Raw genomic sequence first — 13,530 nt, forward strand, 5'->3', positions numbered from 1 at the left:
AGCCTGAGGCGGGAGGCAGCTGAAATAATTCTGTTGTTCTGTCCCAGCCCTCTGGCTTGTTCGTCCGCCGGCTCTCCGGGTGCTTTCTCATGAAGGGATGCACTAAATAACCAACAGCCTGATGCTTCCTCTTCAAGATGCCACACACTGGCTGGTTCCCGAGACACCTGTGCTCAGCCAAGGGCTGGGGAGCCGCAAGCGCGTACTCACCTCCGAGTGCCATCGCATCGGTGCCGAGTGACCCAGCTGTGCCTCGCGCTTCCGAGCGCGGAGCGTGGGACCGCAGGCACAGCGGTAACCTCGGTGGTGGGGGCTGAGGCTGGAGAAGCTTCTAATGTGGAAAAGCAGCAGCTGTGGTGCTGGCTCAGATCGACGGTGGGATACCGCAGGGAATCGCCTTCTTGGAAGCTCTGGCAGTCGCTACTGACTTGAACAGCACGGTGCGGGGCCAGCAGTGAGTGGATGGCTGGAGTCGGGAGCTGCCCTCTGAAATGTAAAAGGGCAGCGGAGGGCAGGCACATAGGTTGTGAGAGAGGCCAGTGGAGCTCTGTGCCTGCATGTTGTGCTGTGTTTGCAGAGGAAGGATGCCTGCTCACATCTAAAGCATCTGCTTGGTGGTGAGGGTTTGGTTTTGGGTTTGTGAGGTTTGGGGTTTTTTGTTTGTTTGTTTTGAAGGTCAGGGGGTTTTCTGCTACTTGACTTCCGTAGGTAAACTACATCTCTGCAGCTGGGTCTGGAAGCAAAGGGTACTGGAGCCTGCAGGAAAGATGCTTCAGGGAGGGTGCAGGCTGCTGGGCTGTGAGCTACCCTGCGACAGCCCCAGGGGCAGCGGATGCTTTTCCACGCCCCCAGTCCCTTCCAGCGTGCGATCTCGATCTCGGGTGTTTTGAAGGAAGGTTAATTAAGCCTTCCCTTCTTGGCTACAGGCTTGCCTGGCTTTGTCACTTCCCAGTTTCTGTGTGCTCCTGGCAGCTCTCACGGGTGCCAGCCCCGGTTTCCTTCGCCACTGGGCGTCCTGCCCAAAGGACGTGGGGATGTGGCTTCCTTCTCTGCAGAAACCTGGGACCAGGAGCTTATGAGGCCCTGGCAGCCTTGCGAGCACCCGCCTGCTCTGTTGTAACTGGGGAGGCAGCTTTCACAGCAATATTCCTCCTTGTCCATCCCCTGCCAACAGCCTCGGTGGGCTGAAGCTGCTCAGAGGGGCTCAGGGCAGCCCGGTGTCCGCGGGCAGCTCTCCAGCTGCCTTGGAGCCTGGAGCGGGTTTATCCTGGAGCTTTTTCAGAGTCACTTCTCTCTCCTCCCTTTTTTTCCTGTTGTTGCCCTTCAATGAAACATCCTGGTATTAAATCTACGCTAATGAGGCCAGCACATGAGACCCATCAGTGTCTCCTCTTTCCTGCTCCTCTGGTTTTACCACGTGATTTTCCTTTTTGTTCCTCATCACTGAGAACTTACTGGGCCTTCTCTGATGGATCCTGTGTTTTGCGGGGTCTGTGCTGAGCGGCTGTTACTGACTGGTGATGCGGTAGCTGCCAAGGGGCTTTTCCCATGGCAGTGCCTCCCATGCTGCCTCCTCCCCAGGAGGATGCTCATCTCCCCCCGTACCTCCCACTCCCACTGTTCATCTCTGCCAGCCCCGTGGTGCGAGGCAGGGGGCAGGTGGCACAGGCTGCCCGTTTCTGACACGTTTCCCAGCTGCCTGCTCGTGCAGCGGTCTCTGCACAGCCGGTCCCACTGCTGGCCTCGGCTGCTGCGGCAGTGGGCAGGGCTGGGTGGGCTGGAGGGATAATTTAGGTCCGTAACTGGGTGAGCACCCGGCAAACAGGAGATTCACTGGGGGAGGGAGAGCAGCTGGTGCTCCTGAGGGAGCCTGAAGCCATATTTTGGGGTGTGCTGGCACATGGGAGACTCAGCAGTCAACACTGTCCCCAGGCAGCAAGCACCCAGGGACAGGCTCACCCTCGTGGCTTGAAATGAAAACCTCCCGGAGGATTGTGATGTTTGTCTCCTGCCCATGGGGGAGAGGATGGGAGCCCTCATCCCAGCAAAGCACCAACCCTTCACTCCTGCATCACTGGGAGTTTCTGCAGCCCCAAAGCGTGAGGTGCTGTGCGGCAGCGGGGAAGCGCAGCATCCCGCACCCTCGCTCTTGGTTTGTGTGCTGGAATCGCCTGGCTTGGAAAGGAGAGTTCGGGAGAAGTCCAGTGCAGGGCACTGGAATTCCTGAACCGTCAAAAAGAAACCTGCATCGCTTTACAGGAGGGGGTGAGCACCCATAACCGAAGGTGGGATGGCCCAGGCAGAGGAGTGTGAGGTGCGGGGGCTTCATCAGGAGAGGAGAAGGTGGGGGGAAGCTGGATCCCTCCATCCCATAATGTGCGAACAAGCAGATAAACAGCAGAATCGAAAAGTAACTAATTGCAAAACGCTCTAAGGAGCCGCTTTTCCCTGCTGGCATCGTGTCCTGACCCTCTGCCGAAGTGTTTCTTAAGGAATTTGACATCTGTCTCGTGAGCGGGGTTGCACAAGGGCTCCAGCAGCCGGGAGCCTCTGCTGGTCTCTGGCCAGCGGGCAGTAGCTGGAGGCAAACGCTGGCCCAGGGCTCCCAGCCGGGGCCCACTCGCTGTGTGCCTGTGGGTGCTGGGGTGGGTTCAGCACCTCTTCTTGGGTGCAGGCTCTGTGCGAGGTGATGCTGGGCAGCCCTGCGTGTAGCTGGTGTTTGGGGAGGGGAGAGGTACTGGCATCATCCGGAGCATCGGGGCTGGGCTGGGGACAGGGACTGGGCAGCTGCTGAAGGAAGCTGGGCTGGAGCGAGGAGAGGGCACAGGCGTGTGATTAATGGCGATGACTCCGTTGGTAAATGGGAATCATCATCCTTCTCGTCTTTAAAACATGAGTCAGAGGCAGCAGCCGGGAAAGGCCGTTAGCACTGCGCAGGGAGGTCACAGCAGCGGGGCCATGCTGTGTGGTGGCAGGGGTGGCCGGGGCAAGTGGTGGTGCCCAGGCATCGTCCCCACACCGGCACTGGGGCCACTCGCTCCGGGATGTGCTGGGTGGGGGGAAGGTGGGCTTTCAGCCACGGTGGGAAACAGCAGCCAGGAGTGCCAGGAAACTTGAGCAACTGGGCAAACCATTCCCGCACGAGCTTAAACCTCCCAGTTTTCCTCTAACTCGAAGTGCTCGTTTGTCCACGACGAGGCACCGGCTGAGCCCCGAGCTGGGGGGGCAGCCCCCCGAGGGGCAGCGCGGGTGGTGGGGGTGCTGCACGAACCTGACGTGAACCTGGTCCGTGTGCCAGAGCACGGGGAGCCGGGCAGCCCCCCGGGGCTGCAGCCCCAAGGTGACCAGCTGGGCCTTGTCCCTCGCCCCGCTGCAGCCCCCATGTCACAACTCCTTTGTCACAGCCCCTGTGCCATAGCTCCCAGCCCTGCCACAGCCCCCGACTCACAGCCCCTGGCCCTGCCACAGCCCCTGGCCCTGCCACAGCCCCCCTGCCACAGCCCCCCTGCCACAGCCCCCAGCCCTGCCCACAGCCCCCGAGTCACAGCTCCCGTGTCACAGCCCCTGGTCCTGCCACAGCTCCCGTGTCGCAGCCCCTGTGCCTTAGCCCCCCACCCTGCCACAGCCCCCATGTCACAGCTCCTGTGTCACAGCCCCTGGTCCTGCCACAGCCCCTGTGTCACAGCCCTTGTGTCACAGCCCCTGTGCCATAGTCCCCAGCCCTGCCACAGCCCCCGAGTCACAGCCCCCGTGTCACAGCCCCCGGCCCTGCCACAGCCCCCGTGTCACAGCCCCTGTGTCACAGCCTCTGTGTCACAGCCCCCGGGCCACAGCGCCCGGCTCTGCTGCAGCCTCTGTGTCACAGCACCCAACCTCCGTTTTGCAGCCCCTGGCTCCGCAGCCCCCAGCCGCACCACTTTCCCGGCTCAGCCCCACCGGCAGAGCACGAGTGCGGCGGGCGAGAGGCGCTGTCATCGCTCCCTGGTGGTCTAGTGGTTAGGATTCGGCGCTCTCACCGCCGCGGCCCGGGTTCGATTCCCGGTCAGGGAAGCTCCTTTTTTGCCGCGCTCTGCCCGCTTTTCCGCCGTTCCCGCCCCCGCCCAGCCGGGGCTCCCCCCACGCCCCCCCCCAGCCACGCAGGACGCGCTGCGGCCGCGGCCCGCGGCGGTGGGGGCGCTGCGTGCGGCCTGCGCAGGCGCGGCCTGGCCCCTCCCCTGCCCGCCGTCGGCGTCGCCGGGTCCCGCTCGGTGTCTGGCGGCGGCGGCGGCGAGGGACCGCGCCGGGACCGGGGCCCGCTCGACGTCGGGAGGAGCCGCCCGCGCCCAGGGGCCGCCCCCGCCCGGGGCTGCCCGGCCCCCGCCCGCCCGCGGGGCGCAGGTGAGCGCGGCGGCGGGGCTGGGCCTCGGCGGGCCCGGCCCCGCGGGGTGGAGGCCAAGATGGAGCTGGTGCCGCCGCCGGCGGGGGGGGCGCCGGGGGCGGGTCGGGGCGCGGAGGAGGAGGAGGAGAAGGGGGCCGGGGGGACGCGCTGCCCCGGGGGGGCTGGGGGTCCCCGCCTGGCAGGGCACGGTGCCTCCCGGGACCCTCCGCCGCGGGGGGGCGGCCCGGCCCCCTCCCACCGCCCACGGGCGCCTTCCCGCGGGGCTGCGGGCTGTGAGCGGGGGGAGGGGAACACCCGACCCCCTGATCCCCCGACCCCCCCCCAGGGCCTGGGAAGGTGGATTCTAAATGAAAGTCATTGGCGTTGATGCGAGCTGCGGCTCGCCGGGAGTGCTGGGGGCACCTGGGTTGGCTTTCCCCCCCTTCCCTTTCCTTACATTGTTCTGCTTAATTTAAAAAAAAAAAAAAAAAATCAATTTGTAACTGCTCAGATTATGATGTGCTTAATGAATGACGTATTAGCGGTGGGAAGTAAATCCAGCCTTTCCAATGAGAAACTTGCACCGGCAGCATAATTCCAGCATAATTCCATGGGTTTGTGCCGTCTCCCTGGATCTGGCATTAAGGATGCGGGTCAGGTAGTTCTGGGGGGGATGCTGGGAGGGGGGATGCAGGTGGGGGGGATGCAGGGAGGGGGGATGCAGCGGGACCGAATGCAGGCGGCCGGAGCACGGATCACCGCTAACGCCTCGCTCTTGCTTTGTGCCTGCCCAGCACCTTGGTGCTGTGCACGCAGCGACACGCTGCTGCTGCCTGTATCGCTGGAGCATGTTCCCCGGTGGAGCCCTGTTTCCCCCGGAGAGCAAGGTGAAGCCAGCCGTGCCCAGCGTTTTTATCTTTCCTAGGTTTGCTTTTCTCAGGGTATTCATTTTCCTGCGTGGTAAGATGCTGTTGGCAGGGCTGTGTGTGCTTAATAGTCTCTCTCCTGCGGTAAAGCGTAAAAATCCAGCATAAATTCGGCACATCGTCTTGCAGCAGTATGGAATAATACATAATACAGCTCTCCCGGCTGATGGCTGCCTGATGCCCCCGTGCTAGCTTAGCTTAAAGAGACGGGGATGTTATATCTGTGCTTAAATACCGTATTAGTTTGCTGCTGTTGAAGCACAAACTCACAGGCCGCAGTCGCCGTGGCTGGCCGCTGGTGATTCACCTGTTCGGTTGGGTAAATTGAGCCATTGGAACTCCGCACATCGGAAAAGGATTTCCCTTTGGAATGCGTCAGGGTCGTACCTGTTCTAATTCTTCACTAGTAGCAGCCACCTTTAAGTGGAATTCATCATTTTCACCACAATCTCAGTAGAGGCATTTCCAAATTCTAAGGCGTCAGTCGGTTTCAGGCTGCCGAGGATCAGCGTTTGCATTTTGGTTTGCTTTTGTTAGAAAATGAGAGTTCTGATCTGACTAAGAGATCCTGAGAAATAGATGCCAAATTCATCTGCATTAATGAATTAGCTCTAATAATTCAAGTACGCTGTGCTCTGGGAGGGAGAACAGAGGGGAAGCAAAAACTAGAGTGGAAGAGAAATTGACTTTAGTATATAGAGCATAGGATGAAAAGGAGTTTATTTTTATTGAGCAGCTTCCTGTGGTTTTCTGCTGGTGCTCTAAGGACTTTGGAGAAAGTTGTCACGATGCTGGCTGTGTGGGTTCTTGCTTTGTGGATAACCCCCAGTTTAGAGAGGAGACTTCCATTCAAACAGCTTTTTATAAGCATATATAAATGCTTCTTTCCCTCCCTGCTTTATTTCATTTTGGTGATTGTCCGTGGCATTTAAATGAAAGGGGAGGTGCTGCAACGTGGTCATTTTCCTCCTAAATTTTTGATGGATTGATAAATTGCAGGCTGTAGCGCCAAAGTGAAAACAAAGTAGAGATTGTTCAAACTCACAGGGTAGCTGCTGTGTGCCGTATTAACTGTCTTCTACCAGCGAGCATCTGTAAAAAGTAATGTCTTTGTTTCATGCTTTGTCCCGTAGCGCAGACCTGATACCTGTGTTGGTTATTTTGGAGGAGTATAAAGGCTCTTTCAGCCTTTCCTGCGTGCGAAGCGACGCGCCGGCCGGCCGGTTAGTAGCACGCCATGTTTTGCTGCTGGATCATGGTGTGATGGGGTGGTGTGCTTGGTGGCAGAGGTGGCACTGTCACCGACCTGACCTCAGTCATCACGCTGCCCAGGGTGGTCGGAACCTGCCGGAGACTTGGTCTGCAGCGGGTGGTCGGAGCAGGGATCAAAATCCAGCTGTGATATGGACAGGCTTTTCTTACTGTGCCACGGGAAGGCATCGGGCACGTCGGCGGTGGCGTTTGGATCTTCACACTTAAGAAAAAATTGGGCAGTGCCAGAATGTGACTTGGGAACCTAACAGCAGGGATGCTGATTTGAGACCGTTGGCCTCGTTAGCAGGTTACGCTGTTGGGGAGCTGGTGGTCAGCAATGATGCTGTCGGTCATCGTATTTCTACTCTTTATGAGCTTCAAGAAGGATTTTTGTCTGTGTTTAAGTATCTTGACAGTGGGTACTAATGGAGGCCTAACTGGATTGCTTAAGAAATCATGTTTTAGCTTAAATGTAAAAGTTGCTGATAGGACTTTTTTTTTTAAAAAAAAATCTATGAATTCAATTGCCAGACTCATCCTCTCTGGGAAAGTGGGCATAATTTCAGACTGGGGGATGGTTCTGCAAATCCCCACTGTTCATTGAATGACTTGACGTAGAATAACAACGCTCTACCTGGCCTGTGGTAATTGCCCTGTTTCCCTCTTTTGATCCCTTTGCCAGCACCTTCTCTTTTTTTAAGTATCGTTAATGTTAATAACCAGATCAAAATATTTTAATATTTTTTTCAGTCTGGGAAGGGAAGGGGTTGGCAGAACTTTTCTGCAAAGCTTATACGTAGGACTGAGCACTCGTGTCCTCCCCGGAATGTGCAAAATGGCATCTGCCAGCATTTTCACTGCTCTCCGGTCACACACACGTAAGTATGGGGAGTAATTTAAGGTGATTTTTGTACACTGACTGATTGCCTTCACAGTCTGATCTAGAGCCGTGCAAGTCCTCCTTGTTTGGCTTTGCTCTTTGCAGTTCTAGCTGGGGCTCTGCTGCAGCTCTGCTCACAGCCTCCCTTCTCCAGGTTCACCTGCCGAGGTAGGAGATGAAGTGGCACTAGGGAGGGAGGATTGCCTCCGCTGGGGAAGATGTGGCTCTCCTGTTGCTACCCACTGGTCTGAGGAAAAGGCATTTTCAAGGAGCGGGTGTGTGCAGGTTGGCCAGCCACTTGGTGTCCGTGAGGTGACCCCCAACCTATCAGCAGATGGCACCGAGGGCTGCAGTGGCCAGTCCACGCTCTCAGGAAATGGTTGTGTGGCCACCCGTGCCGTAAGGCAGATGGGTCGTGGCAAAATGCAGAGGGAGGGATGAGGAACGTGGCTGATGCTGAGGACCAAAGTGGTGCATTGCACTATTATTTTATTTTTACGTGAAAAAGTTATTTTCCTTGTACTCCAATAATTGAAGTAATTTGAATTAAGCAATATTGGTTTAGAAGTGTCCATGTAAATATTTTTTGCATATTTAACTCTAGCTACCTGTGCTGGCCACTCAAAGCTGTTCCACGCATTTAGGGTGACATGGTGACTGACTGGACGTGTGCACAGGAAAAGACTTGGATGACGAGGAGGAACTGGAGTGATCATCGTGCACCTGGCCAGCTTTTGCTGTCAGCAGGTTGCCAGTGCTTACAGTCCCTCAATAGCTGTTTGGGAATTCTTACCCTGGTTTTAATGTGGTTTTTATTCTTAGGGGTTTGTTACTATGTCAACTACTATGTCTTGATGCTGGTTGGTTAACCAGTGACCGCTTTTAATCTTGAAAGACAGGAGTTTGAATGGTGCTATACCTTAAGATTTACCTAGAAGTTCAGTTAAAGTGTTTTCTTAATAAAAACATACAAAGCACAGTTGCTAGAAAGTACGTGTTTTAGCTTCAGATGCGCTTTGGTTCCTATTTCAGGCAGTGTAAACTGATACCAAAGAGCTGCACTCCAGAACAAAAGTGCCTCAAAAGATTGTTGGAGTATTTTTAATGAAGTGATGTTAGCTACCAAAAAAGTAAAAGAAAAATTTTTGTGTGCATGGAATAGCTAAATAATAATAATTTGTGTTAGATTGCAGGGGGTTTAGTGTGTCGTTAATGTGTAGTTTTTTCTTGGAAGAACGTGAGTAAGATGACTTGAGCATCCACTCACATTGCTTCTGTCCTGGCAGCTTCTCCTTATTGCACTTACCTTGTATCTGCATTGCACTAAAACGTGCCTTCTTCAAGTCCTTTTCTGCCGCCTTCAGTAGTGCTGAAACACTTTCAGTGCCAGCACGTTGTAGGGCCAACTGTACAATTTCAGGGTGGTTTTCTTCCAGGTGCAGGTTTTTTATCCTTTTGTGTGTGCAGTGATAGAAGGAAATGGAAGGCGCGTGGTGCGCAGCAGTGCTCCTGTGCAAATGGAACGAGTCTTCTTGGCCCAAGTTAACTTAAATCAGCAGCTGCTATCTCCTCTTTCATCATCTGGTCAAGGATTTTGTGATGAGAATAGGATTTTTCCCATGAAAAATACTTTTTTACTTTCTTCTTTTTAATATACTTCAGTACCGTGATCTAAACTTTGTTAGGTGAATGGTTGAGCAAAACAAAAACCGCAGTGGCATTCAGTTACTTCTTACCAAAGCACCACAAATTAATCTCTTTTTTTAAATTTATTTATTTATTTATTTATTCTTGTGATGTGATACAAGTATTTTCATTACACACAAGCTTTCATTAACTGGTGTTTATGTGATGGTCTGGTTGCTTCTGACAGATGAATGAGGCAAGTGAGTGGTTCTGTAGATGTGATTGCAACGACAGGCAGTACCTCGTAGCAGTGGGGAGAAGCTGATAGAAGAGCACAAACCAGAGATCCAGGCAGCACCCCACACTTCCCCCCACTTGCCTTCCAGGCTTCCTCTTCCCTCCAAGAATATGTATTTATATATCTCTTAAGAACCGTTTTTTAACTGCTTGCTCTAGGAACACTGACTTACACCATCCTGCTTTTGCTTTTGTCACACGGGACTTCCCAGTCCTGACCAGGTTGCATCTGTGTCTTACTTAAGTTGCGCTACGTTGCGGTGGTAGGGATCCCGGAGCGTTTGTGGCTTTTAAAGAACAATCTGTAGAAAAAGTGAATGTATAGGACCTATAGGTTGATAACGTTTTGCAGCGCAGATAGAAAAAGCCCAAAGTTTGCTGATGTCATTGCAGTAGCCAACTACGCAGTTACAAAATTAGGAACTCGCATAGGTTTTCTGTTTGCTTTTCCCCTTTTATGTCTAAATTTTTGGCTGTATTTCAGATGAAAATATTCTTTTCCCTTCCATCTGTCATTACATATTTTATGTCTTAGCAGGATTTTCTGTTACTGTGATGGTAATACCTTAGCAATTTTATTTATGCTCAGAAATAGTTTGTAATTTAGTGTCTCGGTTCCAGTGTGTGGTGCGTAGCACAGGCCACCTCCTAAACTGGGTCAGCCATTACAGAATTTTCCTTAGGAATCTTGTTTCTTGTGGCATGAGGATTTAGGGACACTTACTGGAAAAACATAATGAGGTTTAAAGCTGCTTGTAGAGAGGAGAAGGACTATGGGAGCCCAACTCCAAGGGTGTTTGTGGGCAGTTACCAGTGCCAGTGTCTGCAGTAATCTTGAACGTGCAGGTGCAGGATATTTATCCTACCAGACAAGGTTGCATCAAGTGAGAAGTCTACAATTTCAGCTTGCATCTAGCATTCCTTGATGGTATGCAATTGCAGGAATTTATTTAAAAATGTGTTGAGAGATGTCTTAATTTTTCTGTGCTTCCCTGTAGGTCAGCAGAGAGGTTGGTGGTCCTGCTTCTGATGTTTAGAACTAAGAGAACGGGGGATCGGGAAAAAAATGAGCCACGTTAGGATCTTGTTCAGATACTGGAGCGTGGCACTGTGTCTTTGGGAGACATGTGATGTTGTGATACAAGTGGGTAGAAGGGGAATAAAATTAATTGAGTGTTCGTGTGCTTTTGCAAAGGGCATGTGGGATCCTTGTGAAATCGTCTGGTAATCTGCACAGGGAATTGAAGAAGTGCTTTTCCTTTTTCTTTTTTTTTTTGTTGTTTGTTAAAAGTTCTGCTCTAGTTCAGCTCCATCAGGGACTGGAGTTATCCTGATGCAGTTCCAGGTCAGGCTGATAACTGCTTTGATTCGAAGCAGGCTGATCCCACATACCTCACCTGACTTAAGTACGTGATGCCTGGGGCTGGGCGCCTCGCCGCGTGCTGTGAGCTCTGGAAGGGGGTGAGATGTTGAGTGGTTCGTGGGACCTCGGTGGGAGCAGACGCCTGTTTCTTTTCCCTCTTCACCTGCATGGTTTAGCTTTCGCTGCTTCTAGATCCTGTGTTCTTCCCCGTGCTGCTGGCATCTCCTCACCTGCTCCTCCCTGAGCGGAAGGGAATGGACCATGAAACTGTTGGGTGCCTCCAGTGACCTGTGTCTCGGAAGCCATAACCAGCCAGATTTCCTGTTCTAAATTGTGTTAAAAAAACAGATTCAGTTTCTGTTCAGAGCAATGAATTGATTTAAGTTCCAGGTTATTTCTGTGTTGCGGTTCTCTGTGAACTTACTATTTTCCATCTCATAAGTAACAAGCTCCATCGCGCAGGGATGCTGCTTCTCTGCATGTGCATGGTCCTGATGTGTGTCTTGAGGAGTTACTCTGGTCTGAGTGCTGAAAGAAAAATAGGGTATGAACCATGTGGGTTTTTTTAAGAAAATTTCTTTTATTGTCATTGGGGTTTGGTTTGAGGGATCACTTGTCAGTCAGTCATTCTTTTGAAGGCCCTAACATTAATGCTGGGAAATAACGTTCTTGCTTTGAGTAGACCATTTTTGTCTCCAAGGAAAATAAACGCATAGCGAACAGAAATATTTTGTCTCAATGGTAATTAGTGAAAATACTTATCTTCCTTAATAACTGTCTCGCTCTTTCTTTTCCTGCAAAGCTCCCAATTCCCATACATGCTCGCTTCATTCTTGTTGCACTTCTAAAAGTTACTTTGGCACAACATTTGCTATTGGCAATTAACTTGGGGAAACCAGGCAAGCAGAGTTAATCAGAAGGTGTTTGGAAGGTGCATAGTTATAATTTCCAAAGCATGCCTTGCTATTTCACCGAGTGGTTTGGATAGCAGGGACAGCAATCAACATGGCTTTATTTTTTATTACTGGTCCTAGATGGAATATAAGTTGAGTGAAGTATCTTGGATGAGGAAACCCCAGCATCTTCCATAGTTGTCCTCTAACGTGCAACTCCTTCCCCAGGTTTCCTGCATCTTATCTTAAAATCATGTTTCTTCCAGTGACTTGTTCTGTTGACGTCTTCTGTATGAAGCCCAGTTAGTCCATCTAGTCTAAAAGTTTTCTCTCTATGATGACTTTCACTCTTCCTTCCTTGCTGTTTTGAGGCTGTTTAAATGTGTAGACATATAAAATATCATTTAAAAATAACCCTAAATGAGGAAAAGTGCTATTTTGTGACTATTTCTGTTTCTGCTAAGGATCTTCAAGGTGGCGTACTCTTGTTTTGGGGAATGTGCGTAAGAATAACACGGGTTTAACATCGCATTGACAGCGTCACATCATGTCTACGGGCAGACTGAAGAGACATCTATCATGGCCTGGTGTTGGTTGAGATCAGAGGGAGGAATAAAAATGTCACAGTCACAAAACCCAAGAGTTTTCTGGCTTTGTTCTGAGTTACTACTTTGGGAGGGAAAAAAGACTAAATATGATAATTCTACACACTGAGACGACAAGGCATGTGCATTGGGAATGGCAGGGATTAAATGATGCATCGATATAATAGTGGTCTTCTCAGAGTCCTCTGAAGTGTGATGCCAGCCTAAAAACGTAGTTTATAAAATCCATACGTGGTTGGATGTTCTATTTCTTATCCCAGTAATAACGTTAGAAACCTCTGTTGTAATTAAAGTCTGGGACATGGTATTTCCTTAAGTGCTAGGTTTGCAACCAAGTCTGGGGTCTGAAATTCAAGCTGTGGCTTTTCTTGTAACCGCTGGCGAGTTAGTGGGAAAGCCAGTAGGACTAACACCGCTCTCAGTTGCGTTGCTGCCTTATTTCTATATTGTGGGCTGGCTTTTTTTCTTTTCTTTTTTTTTTTTTTATTTTTTTGTGTTAAGCAGCCACGAAATACTTTTGCCAGATTGAACAGCGGAACTGAGGACACACTTCGTCATGCCATTTGCAGGTTAGATGTGTGCAGAGAGAATGGTGGAAATAAACTAGTGTAAAATAGATCTTTTTGGTGGTGAAACCACACTATTGTTAGAAGGGGCCAAAGAGTTTTATCTCCTGTGAGAAAACAGTGGTTTAAATTAAAACCACTTTTAATCGAGCCCTGTGGTTTGTTCGGATGTTTCTAGCCAAATGAGCTGGGTGGAGATGATGTATTGAGCACCTCATGATCCAGACAGACACGAACACACGAGTTCTATACTGGTTGATATAGTCTGAGCATATGTGGGGATGTAGCTCCATTAGCAGTGCGTTCACAGCGTCGTCGTTCAGTGCCATGAAAACTTTAGGTCGCCGGGGAATAACTGTCATCTGTCCCCAGGTGTGTTGTGCTTGGTTTGCTGTGTGTGTGCCTGGGGACGTGGGCTCTGTTGTAGCCGACCTGAGAAAAAACAAAAATCCTTGCCCTGAAGTCATGCCCCTCCGGCATTGCTCGGTCTTCAGAAGAAAAGGAATTTTGTGGTGTTTTCCTGCCTAAACAACAAATAAAAATTTGAGTGGTAGAAGCTGTGCTGGGCAGTTCGGATTTTATCGTGAAAATCTTAAGTCTTAACTGCTTTTACGGGTCTAAGTGCCCATTGCTGGGGATTTGCATGAGGCAGGGACGAAGCTCAGCACCTCCTGCCTCTCAAACCATTTTCTGCGATGTCTGACACAGCCAGTGGGGAGGGATCTGTGGGGTGACGGTGACCTAAGGATGTCTTGCATGTAAA

At 51.5% G+C, this 13,530-nt stretch overlaps 1 protein-coding gene and 1 non-coding gene across 3 annotated transcripts in view; both read left to right on the top strand.

The window, feature by feature from the left end:
• The first annotated feature begins 3,978 nt into the window (after positions 1–3,978).
• On the top strand, positions 3,979–4,050 carry TRNAE-CUC. The gene has a single exon. It is a non-coding gene; the product is annotated as a tRNA-Glu (tRNA).
• A 158-nt stretch (positions 4,051–4,208) lies between these two features.
• The window catches only part of DNAJC5 (DnaJ heat shock protein family (Hsp40) member C5), a 34,653-nt gene continuing 25,331 nt past the window's right edge, over positions 4,209–13,530 (top strand). For both annotated transcript variants that reach the window (XM_040608446.1, XM_040608441.1), the window contains exon 1: positions 4,209–4,377. The gene's annotated coding sequence lies outside the window, so the exon portion shown is untranslated. The remainder of the gene's footprint in view (positions 4,378–13,530) is intronic.

The sequence above is a fragment of the Falco naumanni genome, chromosome 10 (genome assembly GCF_017639655.2).
Source record: "Falco naumanni isolate bFalNau1 chromosome 10, bFalNau1.pat, whole genome shotgun sequence".
In the NCBI taxonomy this organism is placed as follows: Eukaryota; Metazoa; Chordata; class Aves; order Falconiformes; family Falconidae; genus Falco; species Falco naumanni.